This window comes from Pristis pectinata, chromosome 23 (genome assembly GCF_009764475.1).
Source record: "Pristis pectinata isolate sPriPec2 chromosome 23, sPriPec2.1.pri, whole genome shotgun sequence".
NCBI lineage: Eukaryota > Metazoa > Chordata > Chondrichthyes > Rhinopristiformes > Pristidae > Pristis > Pristis pectinata.
The window spans coordinates 36,395,948-36,412,756 of NC_067427.1; positions in this window are offsets into that span (position 1 = coordinate 36,395,948).

The window sequence follows — 16,809 nt, forward strand, 5'->3', positions numbered from 1 at the left end:
CGGGAGCTGCGAACAATAATGTGGGATGTTACATGAACGGATGGAATCTGTAAATAGTAGAGTGTGAAGTTCTGGTCACCGATTGGAATCTGGGAACAGTGCAGTGAGTTGTTACAGGAATGGGTCGGGATCAGGAAACAAAAGAGTTATATGTTACAGTGATGGAGAGAGATGTATTCCCATTTATTGACTTGATTTTATCGGATGCTCCTTGGATGACAGTAGACCTTAGGTTCCATTATTTACTCCTGACTATTCTGCCAGTCTACTATCCCATCCTCGCTCTTGTTGCTGTTCCTGGAATGTGCCTTTACAAAGAATCGACCAACAAACAGGTGAGACGCAGTGGTCACGGGGTCCTGTAAAGAGGTCTGGTTGGTGGACTGTTCATTACGTGTGCCGGCTAAAAGAGCGGAACGTCCTCACTAACTCAGTTCCGGTTGTCGGAGATGCCATACATAGACCTGGTCCGTGTGTGGGGATCAGCGCCTTGAATGGCCTTTATCTCCGTGTTATTTCTCCTTCGTTCCTTGATGGTATCCTCTTATATCGCTGGCACGTTCCCAACTACATTTATGGCTCGATAAACCATTGCTGTATGCACTGACATTCCTGTAATTCAGGCTCCCCTCACTGCTGCCGTGTCTGATGACCCCAGCTGTCGGAACTCTCTGCGGCAATCAGTAAACTGTGATCGTTGCATTAATCATGGTGTAATTTCAATCTGAAACCTTTGGTAGTTTCCCACCACCTCCATACCCCTGCCGGGATCTATGTGCGGCTGAATCAGACTGCTCCACCGGGGACCTGGGATAATTTCACCACAATCTCCAGTCTGGCTGCGTAATAACATCCAACATGACGTACAACATGGTCGATACAGAAAGACCATGACGAATGAACGTGTCTCTAACCCGCACGGACCGCCGGTCACCACAAAATGATCAGCGACTTTCTGACAGAGCACTGAGCAATAATCAGGATCAGGAGCCTCGGCTGATTTCGCAGACTGACCAGGTCAATCACCTCTCCGTCAACCAAAGTTCGGATACTGAGGACTTTGATCTTTATGAACTGGAACACGTAATGAATTGTTTACTTGTCAGGCATATACACCGGACCACGGAAGCACAGCTTGTCACCGGTCTGTTACTCGAGGTGATGCCGTTATTTTCCAGTTGCTGGTTGATTTCACTGATCTATAATCCCCGTCTCGAACAGACACCCCGGTATTGGGTACAACCACCTCCGACTCTGAATGCAGTAACAGGTTTCTGAATTTGATTTCCCTCTCTCTGAATCTGCCAACGAGTCTCCAAGCCCGGTGTCATATTTGTGTTTAATTCTCTCCTCACAGTGAACGTGCTGACGATTGTGATCCTGTAGCGGGGAAAATGCGGTCTCTCCAAGGGCGTATCTCTCTACCTGGTGGCCATGGCATTGGCGGATCTACTGGTCGTTCTCCTCGACCTGATACTGAGGCATATTACTGTTGTATATTGGAAAGCGTTTTCTTTCCTGGAGTACATTCCCGTGTGTAATATCCACGACGTCCTGATTTACGCTGCCACCGACTGTTCTGTCTGGTTCACCGTCGCTTTCACCTTTGATCGGTTGGTGGCCATTCGTTGTCAAAAGCTGAAAGCGAAATATTGCACCGAGAGAACGGCGGCTGTGGTTCTGGGTACAGTGACCGTGCTGAGTTGTTTAAAGAACAGTTTCTGGTATTTCATGCTCTTAGGAGACTACGTATTTAATTCTGTTCCTTGGTTTTGCTGGGAAAGAAGCGGTGTTCTGCGCTCAGTGGTCTGGACCGCAGTCTAGTTCATCCATTACCTCCTCACGCCTGTGATTCCATTTGTCCTCATTCTCCTGCTCAATGCTTTCACCATCAGACACGTTTTAGTGGCGAGCAGAGCTCGCAGGAGACTCCGGCGCCCCAGGAGTGGGGAGAGTCCCAGAGACCCGGAGATGGAGAGCCGCAGAATATCCCTCATTTTACTGTTGGTTGTGTCGGGAAATTTCATCCTGTTGTGGGCGCTTTTTACGGTTAATTCTCTTTGGCTCCGACTGAGTTACATTGATGCGGCTGTGCTTCCGCCTCCTGTCAGAATTCAACTGAGCTTCATGCTGCAGCTCCTGAGCTGCTGCACGAACACGGCTCTTTATGCTGTGACCCAGACGAAGTTCAGGGAGCAGCTGAAGGAGGTGGTGAAATCTCCCCTCACTCTCATTGTGAGATGCGCTCAGCGCGAAACGAAGCTGACGAATCCGCGCCGCTCCGCCGCCTGACCCAACTCCGTCTCTCCCACTCCAAACACAATGAGGGGAAACAGGCAGAATCGGGCCGGGAATTGTGAACTGGAAGGAATATCATCTCAACTCTGTGACTTTATTTCGTTCTAAATGAGTTTGTTTCCGTGAACAAACTGTTAAATTCGTTTTTAATTTCTTTTACTTGAGAGTATTGCTTTTACAACGCGATGTGCCTCTGATGCGGCTGCAAGTACGTTTACCTTCTCACCTGTGCGTTCGTGTACTTATGCTTCTGACAATAATCTCGACCTTGACTTTGACTTCGAATTATCTGAAGTCGGAGCTTCTCGGCAGAATTACTTTACACTGTTCCTGGTTTGAATTCACAGATCCAGAGATCTGGGTTAGAAAACAATGTACGGCACAGGAAGAGTCCCTTCGGCCCACTTCCTTGTATCGAACTAATTAAACAAGATTTTAAATTCTAAACTAAACTAATCTTCTGTGCCTACACAACGTCCGTAACCCTCCATTCTCTGTCCATCCATGTGTCCCAGACAAGTTTCCCTAACACCGCCATATCTGACAGAGCAATCCAGGAACCAAGCACATTTTACGTAAAAAAATACCTGCGGCACTTATCTCCTTTGTATTTGCCGCCTTCACCAAAAACGTATTTACTCTGGTATCAGACATTTCTCCCTGGGGAAAAGACACCGTCTGTCTACTCATGAACTGCTATCAGTTCTCCCCTCAACCTCCGACACTCCAGATAAAAAAAACAAGTTTGTCCAACTTCTCCCAACAGCACATTCCCTCTCATCCAAGCAGGATCCTCGAACTTTGGCACCCTCTTCAAACATTCCACATCCTTCCTGAAACGGGACGATGAGAACTGAATGTAATACTCCGGATGCTGCCAGACTAGAGTTTCATTCAGCAGCGAGATTTATTGCCGTCTCTTGTACTCAGTGCCTTGAGTTATTGAGGCAAGAATGCGATATGCCTTATTTGACGACCTATCAACCTGTGCAACCACTTCCAGAGAGCTATGGATATCCATCACAAGATCCTTTCTGTCCCGCAACACTGTTGAGGAACTTGCCATCAGCAGTGTACAGTCGCTTTCTATTTGATCTCCGAAAATGTAATACCGCCCATGTTGCCGGATTAAACTCCATCTGACAATTCCCTGTCCATATCAGCAACTGACATGTATCCCATTGTACCCTTTGTCAATCTTCCAAATAATTCACAATTCGACCAATCTTTATATAGTCTGCGAACTTGCTAACTCACCCATTCACATTTTCATCCAGGTAGTTTTGAAAACTCACAAACAGCAGATGTGCTAGTACGGTCCCTGGGGAACACCAATAGTCACAAAACTGCAACCAGAATCAGTCCCATCGAGCATACCCACTGTATTCTATGGGCAAACCACTTCTGAATCCGAGCGGCCAAGTCACGGTGGATCGCACGCGTCTTCACAATCAGAATCAATTTATTATCACCGTCTTATATGCCGTTAAATGCCGTTGTTTTGCCACTTTAGAACAGTGAAAAGGCATAAAACTGCGAGAACCTATTAAATAAATATATAGTACAAAATAATCACGTAGTGTTCATGGACCGTTCAGAAATCTGATGGTCTCGGGGAAGAAGCCGTTCCTGGATCGTTGAGTGAGGGTCTTCATACTCCCTGATGGTGGTAACGAAAACACCATTTCTCGGACGGTGAGGCTCCTCACTGATGGATGCCGCATTCTTGAGGCACCACCTCTTGAAAATGTCCTCGATGGTGGGTTTTCGTGTTGTTATTCCGGTGATGGAGGTGGATTATTCTACAATACTCTGCAACCTCTTTTAATCCTGTGGATTGGAGCCTCCGTACAGCAAACAGTCAGAATGATCCACTCGTTCATGTGTAGAAATTTTCAAGACCCTTTGATGACATACAAAATCTCCTCAAACTCCAGGCTTCCAGTCGAAGTACAGCAGTGTATGTTGTCGGCATGGATTTTAGTAAGGCGTTTGATCAGGTTCTTCATGGAAGGCTTATTAAGTAAGTAAGGAGGCATGGGATCCAGGGTAACTTAGCTGTGTGGATTCAGAATTATCTCGCCATTAGAAGACAGAGTCTGCTGAGAGGCGGATCGTCTTCTTCCTCGAGGTGGGTGACCAGTCGTGTAACACAGGGATCCGTTCTGCGACCCCTGCTCCTTGTGATTTAAAATACGACGTGGCTGAGGATGTGGAAGGGTGGGTTACTACGTTTTCTGATGATACAGAAGTTATTGTTGTTGTGGAAAGTGTACCAGGTTGATGTAGTTTAATACAGATAATTGACAGAATGCAGAGCTGGGCTGAGAAGTGGCAGATGGCGTTCAACCCAGGTAAGTGTGAAGTGATACACTTCCGGAGATTGAATTCGAAGGCAAGAATATAAGGTTAATGACAGGACTCTTCGCAGTATGGACGAACAGAGGGATCTTGAGGTCAACGTCCACAGATCCCTCAAGGTTGCCGGCCAGGTTATAGGTTTTTTGAGAAGGCATATGGTGTGTTGGCGAGGTAGTATTGCAGCTGTATCGAACTCTGCTCAGACAACACTTGGGAGTATTTTGTTCAGTTCTGGTTCCCTCATTATTGGAAGGATGTGTGAACTTTATAAAAGATGCAGAGTAAATATACCAGGATGTGTCCTGGATTGGAATGCATGTCTTATGAGGATAGGCTGAGTGAGCCGGGGATTTTCTCTTTGGAGAGAAGGAGGATTGGAGGTGTACAAGAGGAATAGATGAACTGGACGGCCAGAGACCTTTTCCCAGGACGACAATGGCTACTACGAGGGGACATAATTTTTACTGTGACTGGAGGAAGGTATAAGGGGAATGTCAGGGGTAAGGCTTTTACACATAGTGTGGTGGGTGCGTGGAACGCATTTCCTGTGGAGTTTGTTGGGGTTGATGCATTAGGGACTTTTAAGGGGCTCAGATAGACACTTGAATGATCGAGAAATGGGCGGCTATGTGGGAGGGAAGGGTTAGATAGATGTTAGAACAGGAAAAGATGTCGGCAAAACACAGGGGCCGGAGGACATGTACTGTGTTGTAGTCTGCTATGTTCTGTATTCTATGGAAGGTTCAGGAAGCTAAAATCAAACAAAGTCCTTGAGGATTAGAAAGAAACTAGAAAAAAGAACTCCAGAAAGGAACTAGGAGAACCAAGAGCAGCCATGAGAAATCCTTGACAAGTCGATTAAAAGAATCCCAAGGCATTCTATGCACTCGTCAAGAGAACGAGGACAACCAGTTTTCCAGTGACCTTCAGAAGTGAAATATTCAGAGTACAGAAACTGCATGTACCCCTTACAAAAAAAAGGACAAGGCAAACTTGTTCAGGGAACCTTGGTTATCGAGGGATGTTGGGGCCCTGTCGGGAAAAAGGAGGTGGTGCATATCAGGTATAGGCAGGTAGAATGGAATGAGGTACTTGAGGAATACAAGAAATGCAAGAGATCACTTTAGGGAGAAATCAGGGGAGCAAAAAGAGGACACGACGTTGCTCTGGCAGGCAAGGTGAAAGAAAATTGAACGGCTTCTGTTCCTATATTGAAATCAAAAGGATAGAAAGGAACACAATCTTTCCTCTTGAAGAACAGCACGGTCATCTCTGTCTGGAGGCAAAAGACATAGAGGAGATCTTAAATGAATATTCTGCATCTGTATTTACTCTGGATGCATACACATGGACTCAAGAACAAAAAAGTAGTGAAGTCATGGAACGTATCCGGATTACGGAAGGGGATTTGCTGGCTGTCTGGAGGGTAATGAAGGTGGATAAATGCTGACGGCCTGACAAGGTTATCCCCTCGGACCTCGTGGGAGTCTAGTGCAGAAATTTCAGGGGCCCTGGAAGAAATACTTAGAACATCTTTAGTCACAGATGAGGTGCCGGAGGACTGGAGGATGGCTAGTGTTGTTCCGTTGTTCAAGAAATTTTCGAAGAATAAGCCGGGATATTATAGTCCGGTCAGCCTGACGTCAGTTGTGGGTAAATTCTTGGACAGTTTTTCTGAGGGACAGGATATATCAGTATTTGGATAGACAGGGCCTGATTAGGGATAGTCACCATGGCTTTGTGCATGGTACGTCATGTTCAACCATTCTTGCAGAGTTCTTCGATGAGGTCACTAGGAAGGTCGATGAGGGAATGGCGTTGGACGTTTTCCACATAGAATCTAGAAAGACCTTCGAGAAAGTCCCACATGGGAGGCTGCTTCAGAAGGTTAAGTCGCTTGACATTCAAGATGGATTCGTCAATTGGATTCAACATTAGCTTAGTGGGAGAAGCCAGAGAGTGATAGGGATGGTTCTCTCTCTGACTGGAAGCCTGTGACTAGTGGTATGCCGCAGGGATCGGTGCTGAGTCTGTTGTTGTTTATCATATATATTAATGATGTAGATGACAATGTGGTAAAGTGGATCAGCACATTTGCGGATAAAACCAAAATTGGGGGCGTAGTGGACAGCGTAGTGGACAGTGGAAGCTTGCAAAGTGATCTGGACCAGCTGGCAAAATGGGCTGAAAATGGCAGATGGTATTTAATGCAAACAAATGTGAGGTGATGAACCTTGGGAGGACAAACAGGGTAAGACTCGCACCGTGAATGGTAGGGCACTGAGGTCTGTGGTATAACAAAGGGACCTGGCAATACAGATCCATAATTCCTTGAAAGTGGAATCACAGACAGATAAGTTTTAAAGAGAGCTCCTGGGACATCGGGCTTCATAAATCATGGCATTGAGTACAGCATTTAGGATGTTATGTTGGAGTTGTAAAAAAAAGGTGAGTCTGAATTAAGAGTATTTTGTGCAGTTCTGGTCACCTACCAACAGAAAGGATATCAATAGATTGAAAGAGTGCAGAGAAAGTTTACATGGATGTTGCCGGGACGAAGACCTGAGTTACAGGGAAAGGTTGAATAGCTTCGGACTTTATTCCCTGGAGCGCAGGAGAATGAGGGGAGATCTTACGGAGTTACACAAAATTGAGGGGTATACGTAGATAGCATGAGCACACGCAGGCTTTACCCCTCTGCTTGGGTGAGCCCAAAACCAGAGGTCAGAGTTTAAGGGTGAAAGGTGAAATATTTAACGGGAATCTGGGGGGAACTACTTCACTAAGAGGGTGGTGCGAGTATGGAACGTGCTACCAGCGGAGGTGGTGGATGCGGGTTCAATTGTAAAATTTAAGAGAAGTTTGGATAGGTACATGTATGGGCGAGGTTTGGAGGGACATGGTCCGGGTGCAGGTAGATGGCACCTGGCAGAGAACTAGGTCAGTATAGACTAATGGGTCGTAGGGCCTGTTTACATGCTCGAGTGCTCTGTGACTCTATCCTTGAGTGTCAGAGGGTCATAAAGGAGGGACAGTGTGCTTGGAGGCGTAAGAAGTGAGTGAGGTCCTAAGCGAGTATGTTGCATCAGCATTTTCCAAGGATAAGGACGTGGAGAATGGGGAAATCGGTGTGGAGCATACTAATATGTTGGGTGATTTCGTGATAAAGGAGGTGTGTGTTGGGTCTCTTCAAGAGCATTAAGATGGAATAGCCCAAGGACCAGATGGGTTATACCCCAGGTTATTGAGAGAGGCTGCTGGGATCAGATGAGATTGCTGGGGCCTTGACCAAGAACTTCGTGTCCTCCCTGGCCACAAGCAACGTCCCGGAGGACTGGGAAGTAGCTAATGTTGCCCTGTCACTCTGGTTCCCACCCGCCTGCAACTCCAGCTTAAACCCACGATCAACTCGAGCAAACCTTCTGAAGTACTCACACCCTGCACCATCTCCTTAGACACGTGTTAAACTGTACTATCGTCCTATTTATTGCATCATTAGCACGTGGCATGGGTGACAATCCTGAGATCACCACCTTGGCGGTTTTGTCTTAGCACCTAATTCCCTGAACTCACTTTGCAGGACCTCGTCACCTTCCTGCCAATGTCATACGTACCCATGTGGACCACGGTTTCTGGCTGATCGCCCTCCCACTTTAGAATGCTGTGGACTCAATCGGAGACGTCTCTTACCCTGGCACCTGGGAAGCAACATACCATCTGGGAGTCTCGTTCTCGTCCACACAATCTCCCATCTGTTCCCCAAACCAATGAATCCCCTATCACGACCACACTCCTCTTTTACCCCTTCCCTTCTGAGCCATAGACATGGCCGCTGAGGCTTTTCCCGGTAGGTCATCCCCCGGTCAGTATCTGAAGCAGAATAGCTGTTTCTGAGGGGAACGTCCACAGGGGTGCTCTGCACTGACTGCCTATCACATTTCATTCTGCTGACAGTCAACCAGCTTCCTGCAACCTAGGTGTGACTACCTCCCTGTATTTTCCTGTCTATATACCACTCTGCCTTCCGAATGATCCGGAGTTAATCCAGCTCCAGCTCCAGTTCCTTAACACGGTCTGGTAAGAGCTGCAGCCGGATGCACTTCTCGTTTAAGTTTAAGAATGCACCCTGGGGCAACTTTTTTCACACAAGGATGATCCATATGGAACAAGCTGCCAGAGAAAGTGGTAATGATGGGTACAATTCCAATATTCAAAAGACATTTGGACAAGTTCATGGAAAGAAAAGGGTTAGAAGGATATGGGTTAATTGCAGGTAAATGTTACTAGCTCAGCCAGGCAACTTGGTCAGTCTGGACAAGTTGGGCAGAAGGGCCTGTTTCCATGTTGTGTAGCTATATGACTCTTCCCTTAGCAGACGTGTCTGTAACCAGAGGGCATAGGTTTAAGGCAAGGGGTAGGCAGATTTGGAGGGAAGGAAAGGAAGAATAAACAGGTCTTTTTCCAAGTGGCAAGCAGTGACAAGTGGGTTATCACAGGATACATGCTGGGACACCAACTATTCGTAACATATCGTCATGCTTTAAATAAAAGTTTAAATGCACATGACACAAAACTGGGTGGGACTTTGAGCTGCGAAGATGTTGCAGAGAAACTCCAGTGTGACTTACACAGGCTGAGAGGGTGGGTAAATGCATGGTTGATGCAGTATAACGTGGGTAAATGTGGGGTTACCAACTTTGGTGGGAAAACGCAAAGGCAAATTATTATCTAAACAGTGAGAGGTTGGGAAAGGTGTAGCGGCAGCAAAGTCTGGGTGCGCCAGTCACTGGAAGAGGCCACAGGCAGTTAAGAAGGCAAATGGTGTGTTAGGCTTCAAAACCGAGTTGAGCAGAGGAGCAGGCATGCCTTTCTGCAATTATACAGGGTTGTGGTGAGACCACACCTTCAGTTTTGTGTGAAGTTTTGGTTTCCTGATCTGAGACAGGATGTACTTGTTATGGAGGGAGTGCAGCGAATGTTCACCAGGTTGATTCCAGGACTGATGTATGAAGTTAGATAAAGAAAGTTGGGCGTATATTCACTAAGGTTTAGAACGCTGAGAGTGAATCCCATTGAAATTTATAAAACCCTGACCGGACCAGACATATTAGATGCCGGAAGGATCTTCCCGATAGTGAGGAATTCCAGGACAGAAAGTCACTCCCTCAGGATAAGGGATGGGTCACTGAGGATTGAGCTGAGTAGAAATCTCTCTGCCCAGACGGTGGTGAGCCTGTGGAATTATACGAAGGCAGCTGAGAGCAAATCAGTAAATATATTAAACCACACCAGCAGGTTCAGGAACAGCTACTTTCCTTAAACCATCAGCCACTTGAACCAAGCTGCACAACCCTAACCCTACCTCAGCAACGGACACTGTGGACCGTCTTTTACACTACCATGGACTTGTCTCTGATTGTGTATTTTTTGCACTAATGTCTTGCTCTGCACTGTCTTTTTTATTCTTCACTATCCTGTACAATTTCTGTTTGATGTGTGGGCTGAATCTACGTGCCTGTGATGCTGCTGGACGCAAGTTTTTCATTGGACCTGTACCTCACCGGACGTGCACATGACAATAAATACGACTCAGCTTGACATTCAAACAGGAGTTAGGTGTGGTGCTGGAGGCACAAGAGACAACAGATGCTGGAATCTGAATCAAAAAATGAACTGCTGGAGAAACTCAGCGTGTCAGGCAGCATCTGTGGAGAGAAATTGACTGCTGACTCTTTGAGTCGAGACCCTTCAACAGGACTGGAAATAGCGGAGGCAGCCGGTATAAAGAAGTGAGGGGGATGCTCCATCCAGCATGTCAAGCCTGTAAATATTTTGTTGGCTGCAATGCAATGGAAACTCCTCCCATTCTTCAAAGCTCCACATAATGCTGGACCGGTCTGCTCATTCAAATGCTGCAGGTGTTGGAAATCTGAAACAAACACAGAAACTGCTGGAAACACTCAGCTTGTCAGGCAGCAACTGTGCAGAGGGATCAGAGTTAACTTTCCAGGTTGAAGATCCTTTGAACTGGGAAAGAGAGGAAAAATTAAGTTGCAGAGAAGGTGGGAGGTGGGATGGATGGGACAAAGGGAATGTCTCTTATAGGTAGTGATCAAATGGTTTGATGTTAACATCACAGTCAAGCATTGTCAAATGCACAAGTACATCTGTGCACAGGTGCAATGAGATACTTTCTTGCAGGAGAATCAGGCACATCGCATCAAAAAAGCAACATTCGCAAGAAAAACATAAATTAAACATAAATTATACACACGTTTTAAAAGAAAGTACACAATTAGAATAAAAAAACAAAGTCCATTTCAGTGCAAAGATATTATGTGGAGACAACCGATGGTTGTGTTATCAGATCGACCCTGCTCCTTCCTATTGGTGGATCTGCCAACAGCTCTCTTCCTTATGACCAGACCTCTGTAATGTCCAGTAAAACAGACCCCTTGGTACTGCTAATTCATTTAATCCTTTGCAAGTGGGCGGCATAGTTGGACAACAGGTAGTTCTGCTGCCTCACGCTCCAAAGACCGAGGTTCGATCTCTGACATCCGGTGTTGTCTGTGTGGAGTTTGCACGTTCTCTCTGTGACTGTGTGGAGAACATCCCAAAGAAGTTCAAGTTGGAAGGTTAATTGGCGGCTGTAAATTGCCCGCAGTGTGTAGATGTGCAGTATAATCTGGGGGTAGATGAAGGGAATGTGGGGAGAATAAAATAGGAATGAGTGCAAATGGGTTCTTGATGGTTGACATGGAGTAAGTGGGTCGAAGGGCCAGTTTCTGTGCTGTGTAACTCCATGACTAAATGACTGAGTAGGCGAGATGGCAGAGAACAAGATGAACATAAAACAGGAAGAGGCAAGGCGCCATCGCAATGCAGCTTGTCTCCAAGACTGAGGACAGAGGGTTGTGAGTGTATGGAACAGGCTTCCAGAGGGAGCGGGAGAGGTGGGAATCATTACAAAGTTTAGGAGAAATTTGGACAGCTACATGGATAGGAAAGGTTGAGAGGGATATGTAGGCAAAATGTAGGCAAATGAGACTGGCTAAGATGTGCAACATGGTCATCAGTTATGAGTTGGGCCGAAGGATCTGTATCCATGTTTTGTAAGTCTATGAATCTAGGACTGAGCAGGTGAGATGATAGAGAACAAGATGAAGGTGGTTTGCAACATAAACTGTTCCTAAAAAAATAAAAATAGTTAATTTCAGGAATTCATTAAATAGAGTCAGTTGATATTTTAGCCCCAGCTTTATCTCGTCTCTGATATTACTCTGTGCCCTGAATAAATTAATGGGTTAACCAGGAACACAAGAACTGAAGAGCGTACCCGCTTTCTTCCAGAGGGAAAACGGAGTCACTGAAATTTGAACCTGAAAGTAAATGACGTCGGCAATGCGAATGCAGAGGAAAGTTATCAGTACCAATAGCCACAAGAGGATGAAGATACCCAAGATACTGAGGAGCAGTATCTCCTGCGCCTGTCCATCTCCGGGTTGCTCTGTCTCTCACTGCTCCTGCAGCCCTGGAGTCTCCTGCAGATTCTAATGGTCCTTAAAATGTGCTTGATGGTTAGGAAATTGAGTATCAAAATTAGCTATATATTGATTTTGAAAACGTTCTTGTAAACATTTGACAAACTTCAAGCCATCCAGCCCTTTCACAGTGTGGGAGTCCCGGTCAATATATGGAAAGTTAAAATCCCCTGCTATTAAAACTTTCTGTTTCTTACATAGGTCTACTCTCTCTCTACAGATTTGCTCCTCCAATTCTTTCTGACTATTGGGCGGTCTATAATACAACCCTATTAGTATGGTCACACCTGTCCCGTTTCTCAGCTTCACCAATATCTCCTCTGTAGAAGAGCCCTCCGGGATATCCTGTCTTCGAAAATCTGTGATATTTTCCCTGACTAGTAATGCCATCATCCCCTTGTCATCCTTCCTCCTCTGTCACGTCTGAAACAATGGAAATCCTGAACATTAAGCTGCCAGTCCTTCCCCTCCTGCAACCAAATATCACTGGTAGTAATAATGTGGCAATCCCACGTGCCAATCCACGCCTTCAGCTCATCTGCCTTACCTACAATACTCCTTGCATTGCAATAGATGCAGCTGAGAACATTTTTCTCACACAAAACTCTTATATTTCCGTCAGAACATGCAGTACCCGCATGACGTTTAACCTCCTTCACCTCACTATCTGCTCTAACACTCTGATAACCCCTCCCCCTGAAAAATCTCGTTCAAACACCCCGGAGCAGCACATGAAAGAAAGACGAGATGATGTTGATGGAAAATGCTCGCTGATCTGCCCATTCGACCATTCTAAACATAAAGAGTTAAAACATCTTTGGGTGAAAATACCCGAGCTGGAGGATATTCCAGAAAGAATCCTTGTGTGTCGCTGCGCCTGCTTGACGGTTCCTGGGAGCGTTGCTGTTTGGTGACGGTTTACTTGAGAAACATTAATCATGAACCCACACTCATATTTTTCAGTGGTTATTTACCAAAACCTAGACATGGTAAAATGACACCAGTTCTTTGTTTGGGGCTGGCCAAGCATCAGTGCTCGTACTGTTGAACTGCCAATAATCAGGAATTGATCCCTCGGAAGTCAGGTCGACACCAATTGCACGGCAGCGGCCTTTCCACCATTCCCCGTGGCACAACTTCACAAATTGTTCGCTGAGGCACAACCAGCCCATTAAGTCGGCTCCATTTCTCGAAGCACAAACAGAAAATGACGGAAACGATCAGCAGTTCGAGCCTTATCTTTAAAAGGAGGAACAGTTGAAGTTTTGGGTCCGGGACACGTCGTCAGAACGGGGAAAAAGAGAAATACATGATGGTTATCGATGAGATAGGAGGGGGCCGAGGTATATTTGGAACAAAAGAGTCCAAATTGCTGCTGGTATCAGCACATTAAACTTAAGGTGATGCGCATGGGGAGACTGGGAAATGTCAGGCGAGAGGGATAAAATTTAAGAAGCGAACCAACATGATGACAGTTAGAAATGGGCAGATCGGACACAGAAAAAACATCAGCGTGAACTCCCAAAAGCCACCAGTTTCCTGCACCAACATCATATTCCTTGATTATCTCAATATGTGAAACCATCGGCCTCTGTCAATAAAGAACTGACCTTATTCTGACTTATACCTTCGTCAGGTCGGCATTGTTATACCTCTGATTGCTGCAGCCTTACGTTTCACTCAATATTTATCGAAAGCCACACGAATACACAGCACTCTTTCCTGCGTCCATTTCCAGCACTTCGGATGCCTCTGAACAGTGATCGACGAATCAGGTTGCAGGGGAGTCAACAGGGAAAAGGTCTGGTCTCAAATCCAAAATCCACATCTCCGCAACTGCCTCCTGAACAGCACTGTTGGAAAATCATCACCACACTGGCTCCAGCGGTTCTGTGTGGAGATCCAGCGCCACCTTCTGGAGACCGTCAGTAAATGCCGAAGTTTTGACGACTCACAATCTTCAAGATTGACTCAAAATGTAATGAAGCACCCACAACTGCAATTTTCAATGTTCTATGTTTGCAAATAAACATTCCAACAACTGATTTAATGTTTCAAGATATCCTATTTTGAGCGCATAAGCACCATTCCATAAGAGAAAAGCAACGGTACTATTTCAAAGGTGAGAATATTTGATGATCAAACCCTCCAACAGCGAACAAGCAACGTGAGTTTCACCATCTCTCTGCAACTCAGTTCTGAAACATATGCCCCAACATATTGTAAAGGTGAAAAGCCATGGTAGGAAGAAATGTTACCTCAAATTGCGATCTACTGGCGACATTTCAATCACCAGCGACCTCTGTCCAGAATCAGAGCGTTTGATGATATATTTTCAGAGACAGTGGCCAAATAGAGCAGGAATGAAGAACTCTTTCAACTGTATTGGGACAGGCACTTGCTTCCGCAATGTATTAGCGTTGAAACATCACATTATGATTGTAAATTGGTGATAATTACTGTTGTTAAATTCAGACGGAGCAACATGGTGTCGGGTGCCCTTGCCTTGAACACTGCAAGAAATTCTAATTACGAATTGAATTAGAGTAACTCGATATACAGGAAGCAGCTCATTGGTCTATGGTATGATTCTCGCTTCGGGTCTGAATTTCCAACGTGCACGATTTCCCGGGTTCAAATCCCGGACGAGCCCTCTGTTTGAAATATCACCGTACCATTTCGGACCTGGTGACGAAGAAGGAGTTTGGTACACTTGCGTTCAGCAATAAGAGTATCGACAGCAGAGATGTGATGTCATTTTACAGCTGCCCCAGATGTTGGTGAGACGGCACTTGCTGTTTGGTTTCACTTTTTCCTCCACCTTTCGTCTGTGATATTTTCCATGTTTTTTTCATCCAGATTTAACACAGCCATAGGAAAATATATTTAATGTTCTGCTTCATAGAACACAACACAGTACTTCAGAGGAACAGGCTCTTCGTCACATCATATTGTGCGGAACGAAGAAAGCAAATTACTCCTGATCTGTCCTGCTGCACATGATCCATATCCCTCAATTCTCTACCCATGCGTGTGTTCATTTGAGAGCCTCTTTAATCCCTCGATCGTACCTGCCTCCACCACCACTCCTGAGACCGAATTCTTGGGTCCAACACTCTCTGTCCAAAATACCCAGCACATCTCCTTGAGCACCACGCCTCAAGTTAAATGCAGCAATCCAACATCAGATGTTTCATTTCTGGGAAAAATACCAGCAGTCAGTTCTATCAATGTTTCTCATAATTTTATCAACTTCTATTAGATCTGCCTTTACCTTCCACTGCTCAAGAGAGAGGGCACCCAGTTGTCATACCTCTCCAAGACATCTCATGCCCTCGACTCCAGGCAGCATCCCGTTTTAACTCTTCTCTACCCTGTGCATAACCTACACATCTTTCCTATAATAGGGTGACAGAATTGAATGCAATACTCCAAATGCCTTCAAAGCAGACTTTTTATAAATCTGCAACATAACTTCCTGACTGTCGAACTGAATGCCACAACTGATAAATTCAACTCCTTCTTTACCGCCCTATCGACTTGTGCAACCAATTTCAGGGAACAATAGGTTTGGACCCCAATATACCTCTAGAGAAGCTTCCTCAGAAGGTTCGTCCGCTTGAATTATTGTTCAAAAGTCCGGAAACTCCATCCATCCTCACGGAATATCAATAGCGGTTCTTCCGTTCATTTGATTTTCTGTCTCTTTTCGTCATTTGACTGATAAATGTTGTTTCTGGATGCCAGTCTCAGGGAGAAATAGGAGGAAATTCCTCCAAGCAGAGATATTACCTGAAGTTTGCCTTGAAAAGGGAAAACGCTGTTATCTTCTGAACTTTATTTTCAGCATGCGGAATTTTCAAGAAATCCCGAACTCTGACTTCAGCGTGCAAGGACGCGGCAGGTTACTCACAGTGACGTCACGCTGAATACTGCTCATGGGCTGTTGCCCTGAAATATGCTGGTTCTGGAGATCGTATTCAACGCGGCACCCTCGGCAGGCGGGAGAACAGCAAGGGTATCTCACTGACCAGTCAGAAGAAAAATGTTGTGTGCTACATCGAAATTCCGGCCGTTCAATTGCTTGTAAAATGTTACTGACGAAACATGTTGCTGCAATGTGATGGGAAATGTGGGACTGGTTTTGTCTCTTCTTCAGAGCAAGAACGAACGAGAGCGGACTAGAGTTTGTATTTGACAAATTGCGATTTGCTGCACAGTATCTTTATCAATATGTACCAAGGCAGGTGATTTAGTGCTGTAGAGCGCAATGGACGGGGTGTTGGACCAACTCATGCGGAATCAAGTAATTGAAAGGATGTGTGTTCGAGTCCCACCAGAGTCGGTATTCACTACAGCGATATAGAAGGACAAAATTCGAGTGTCTGATGACGTCGCCTTATGACAGGGATTCGAGAAATCCAGGCCATGATTGAACATAATCGAATCGTGTACATACACGGAAACGAGGTGATGTTTTTCTGTCATATCGGACCAGTCTGTGGGCCTGTTCCGGGTAAATGCGGCGGGCCCTGAGTCTTTCATTTTGTTTGAAGCAGGGAGGAGTTAGGGGCTCGAATTCATTCTTTACCAAAAAGGGGCAGAT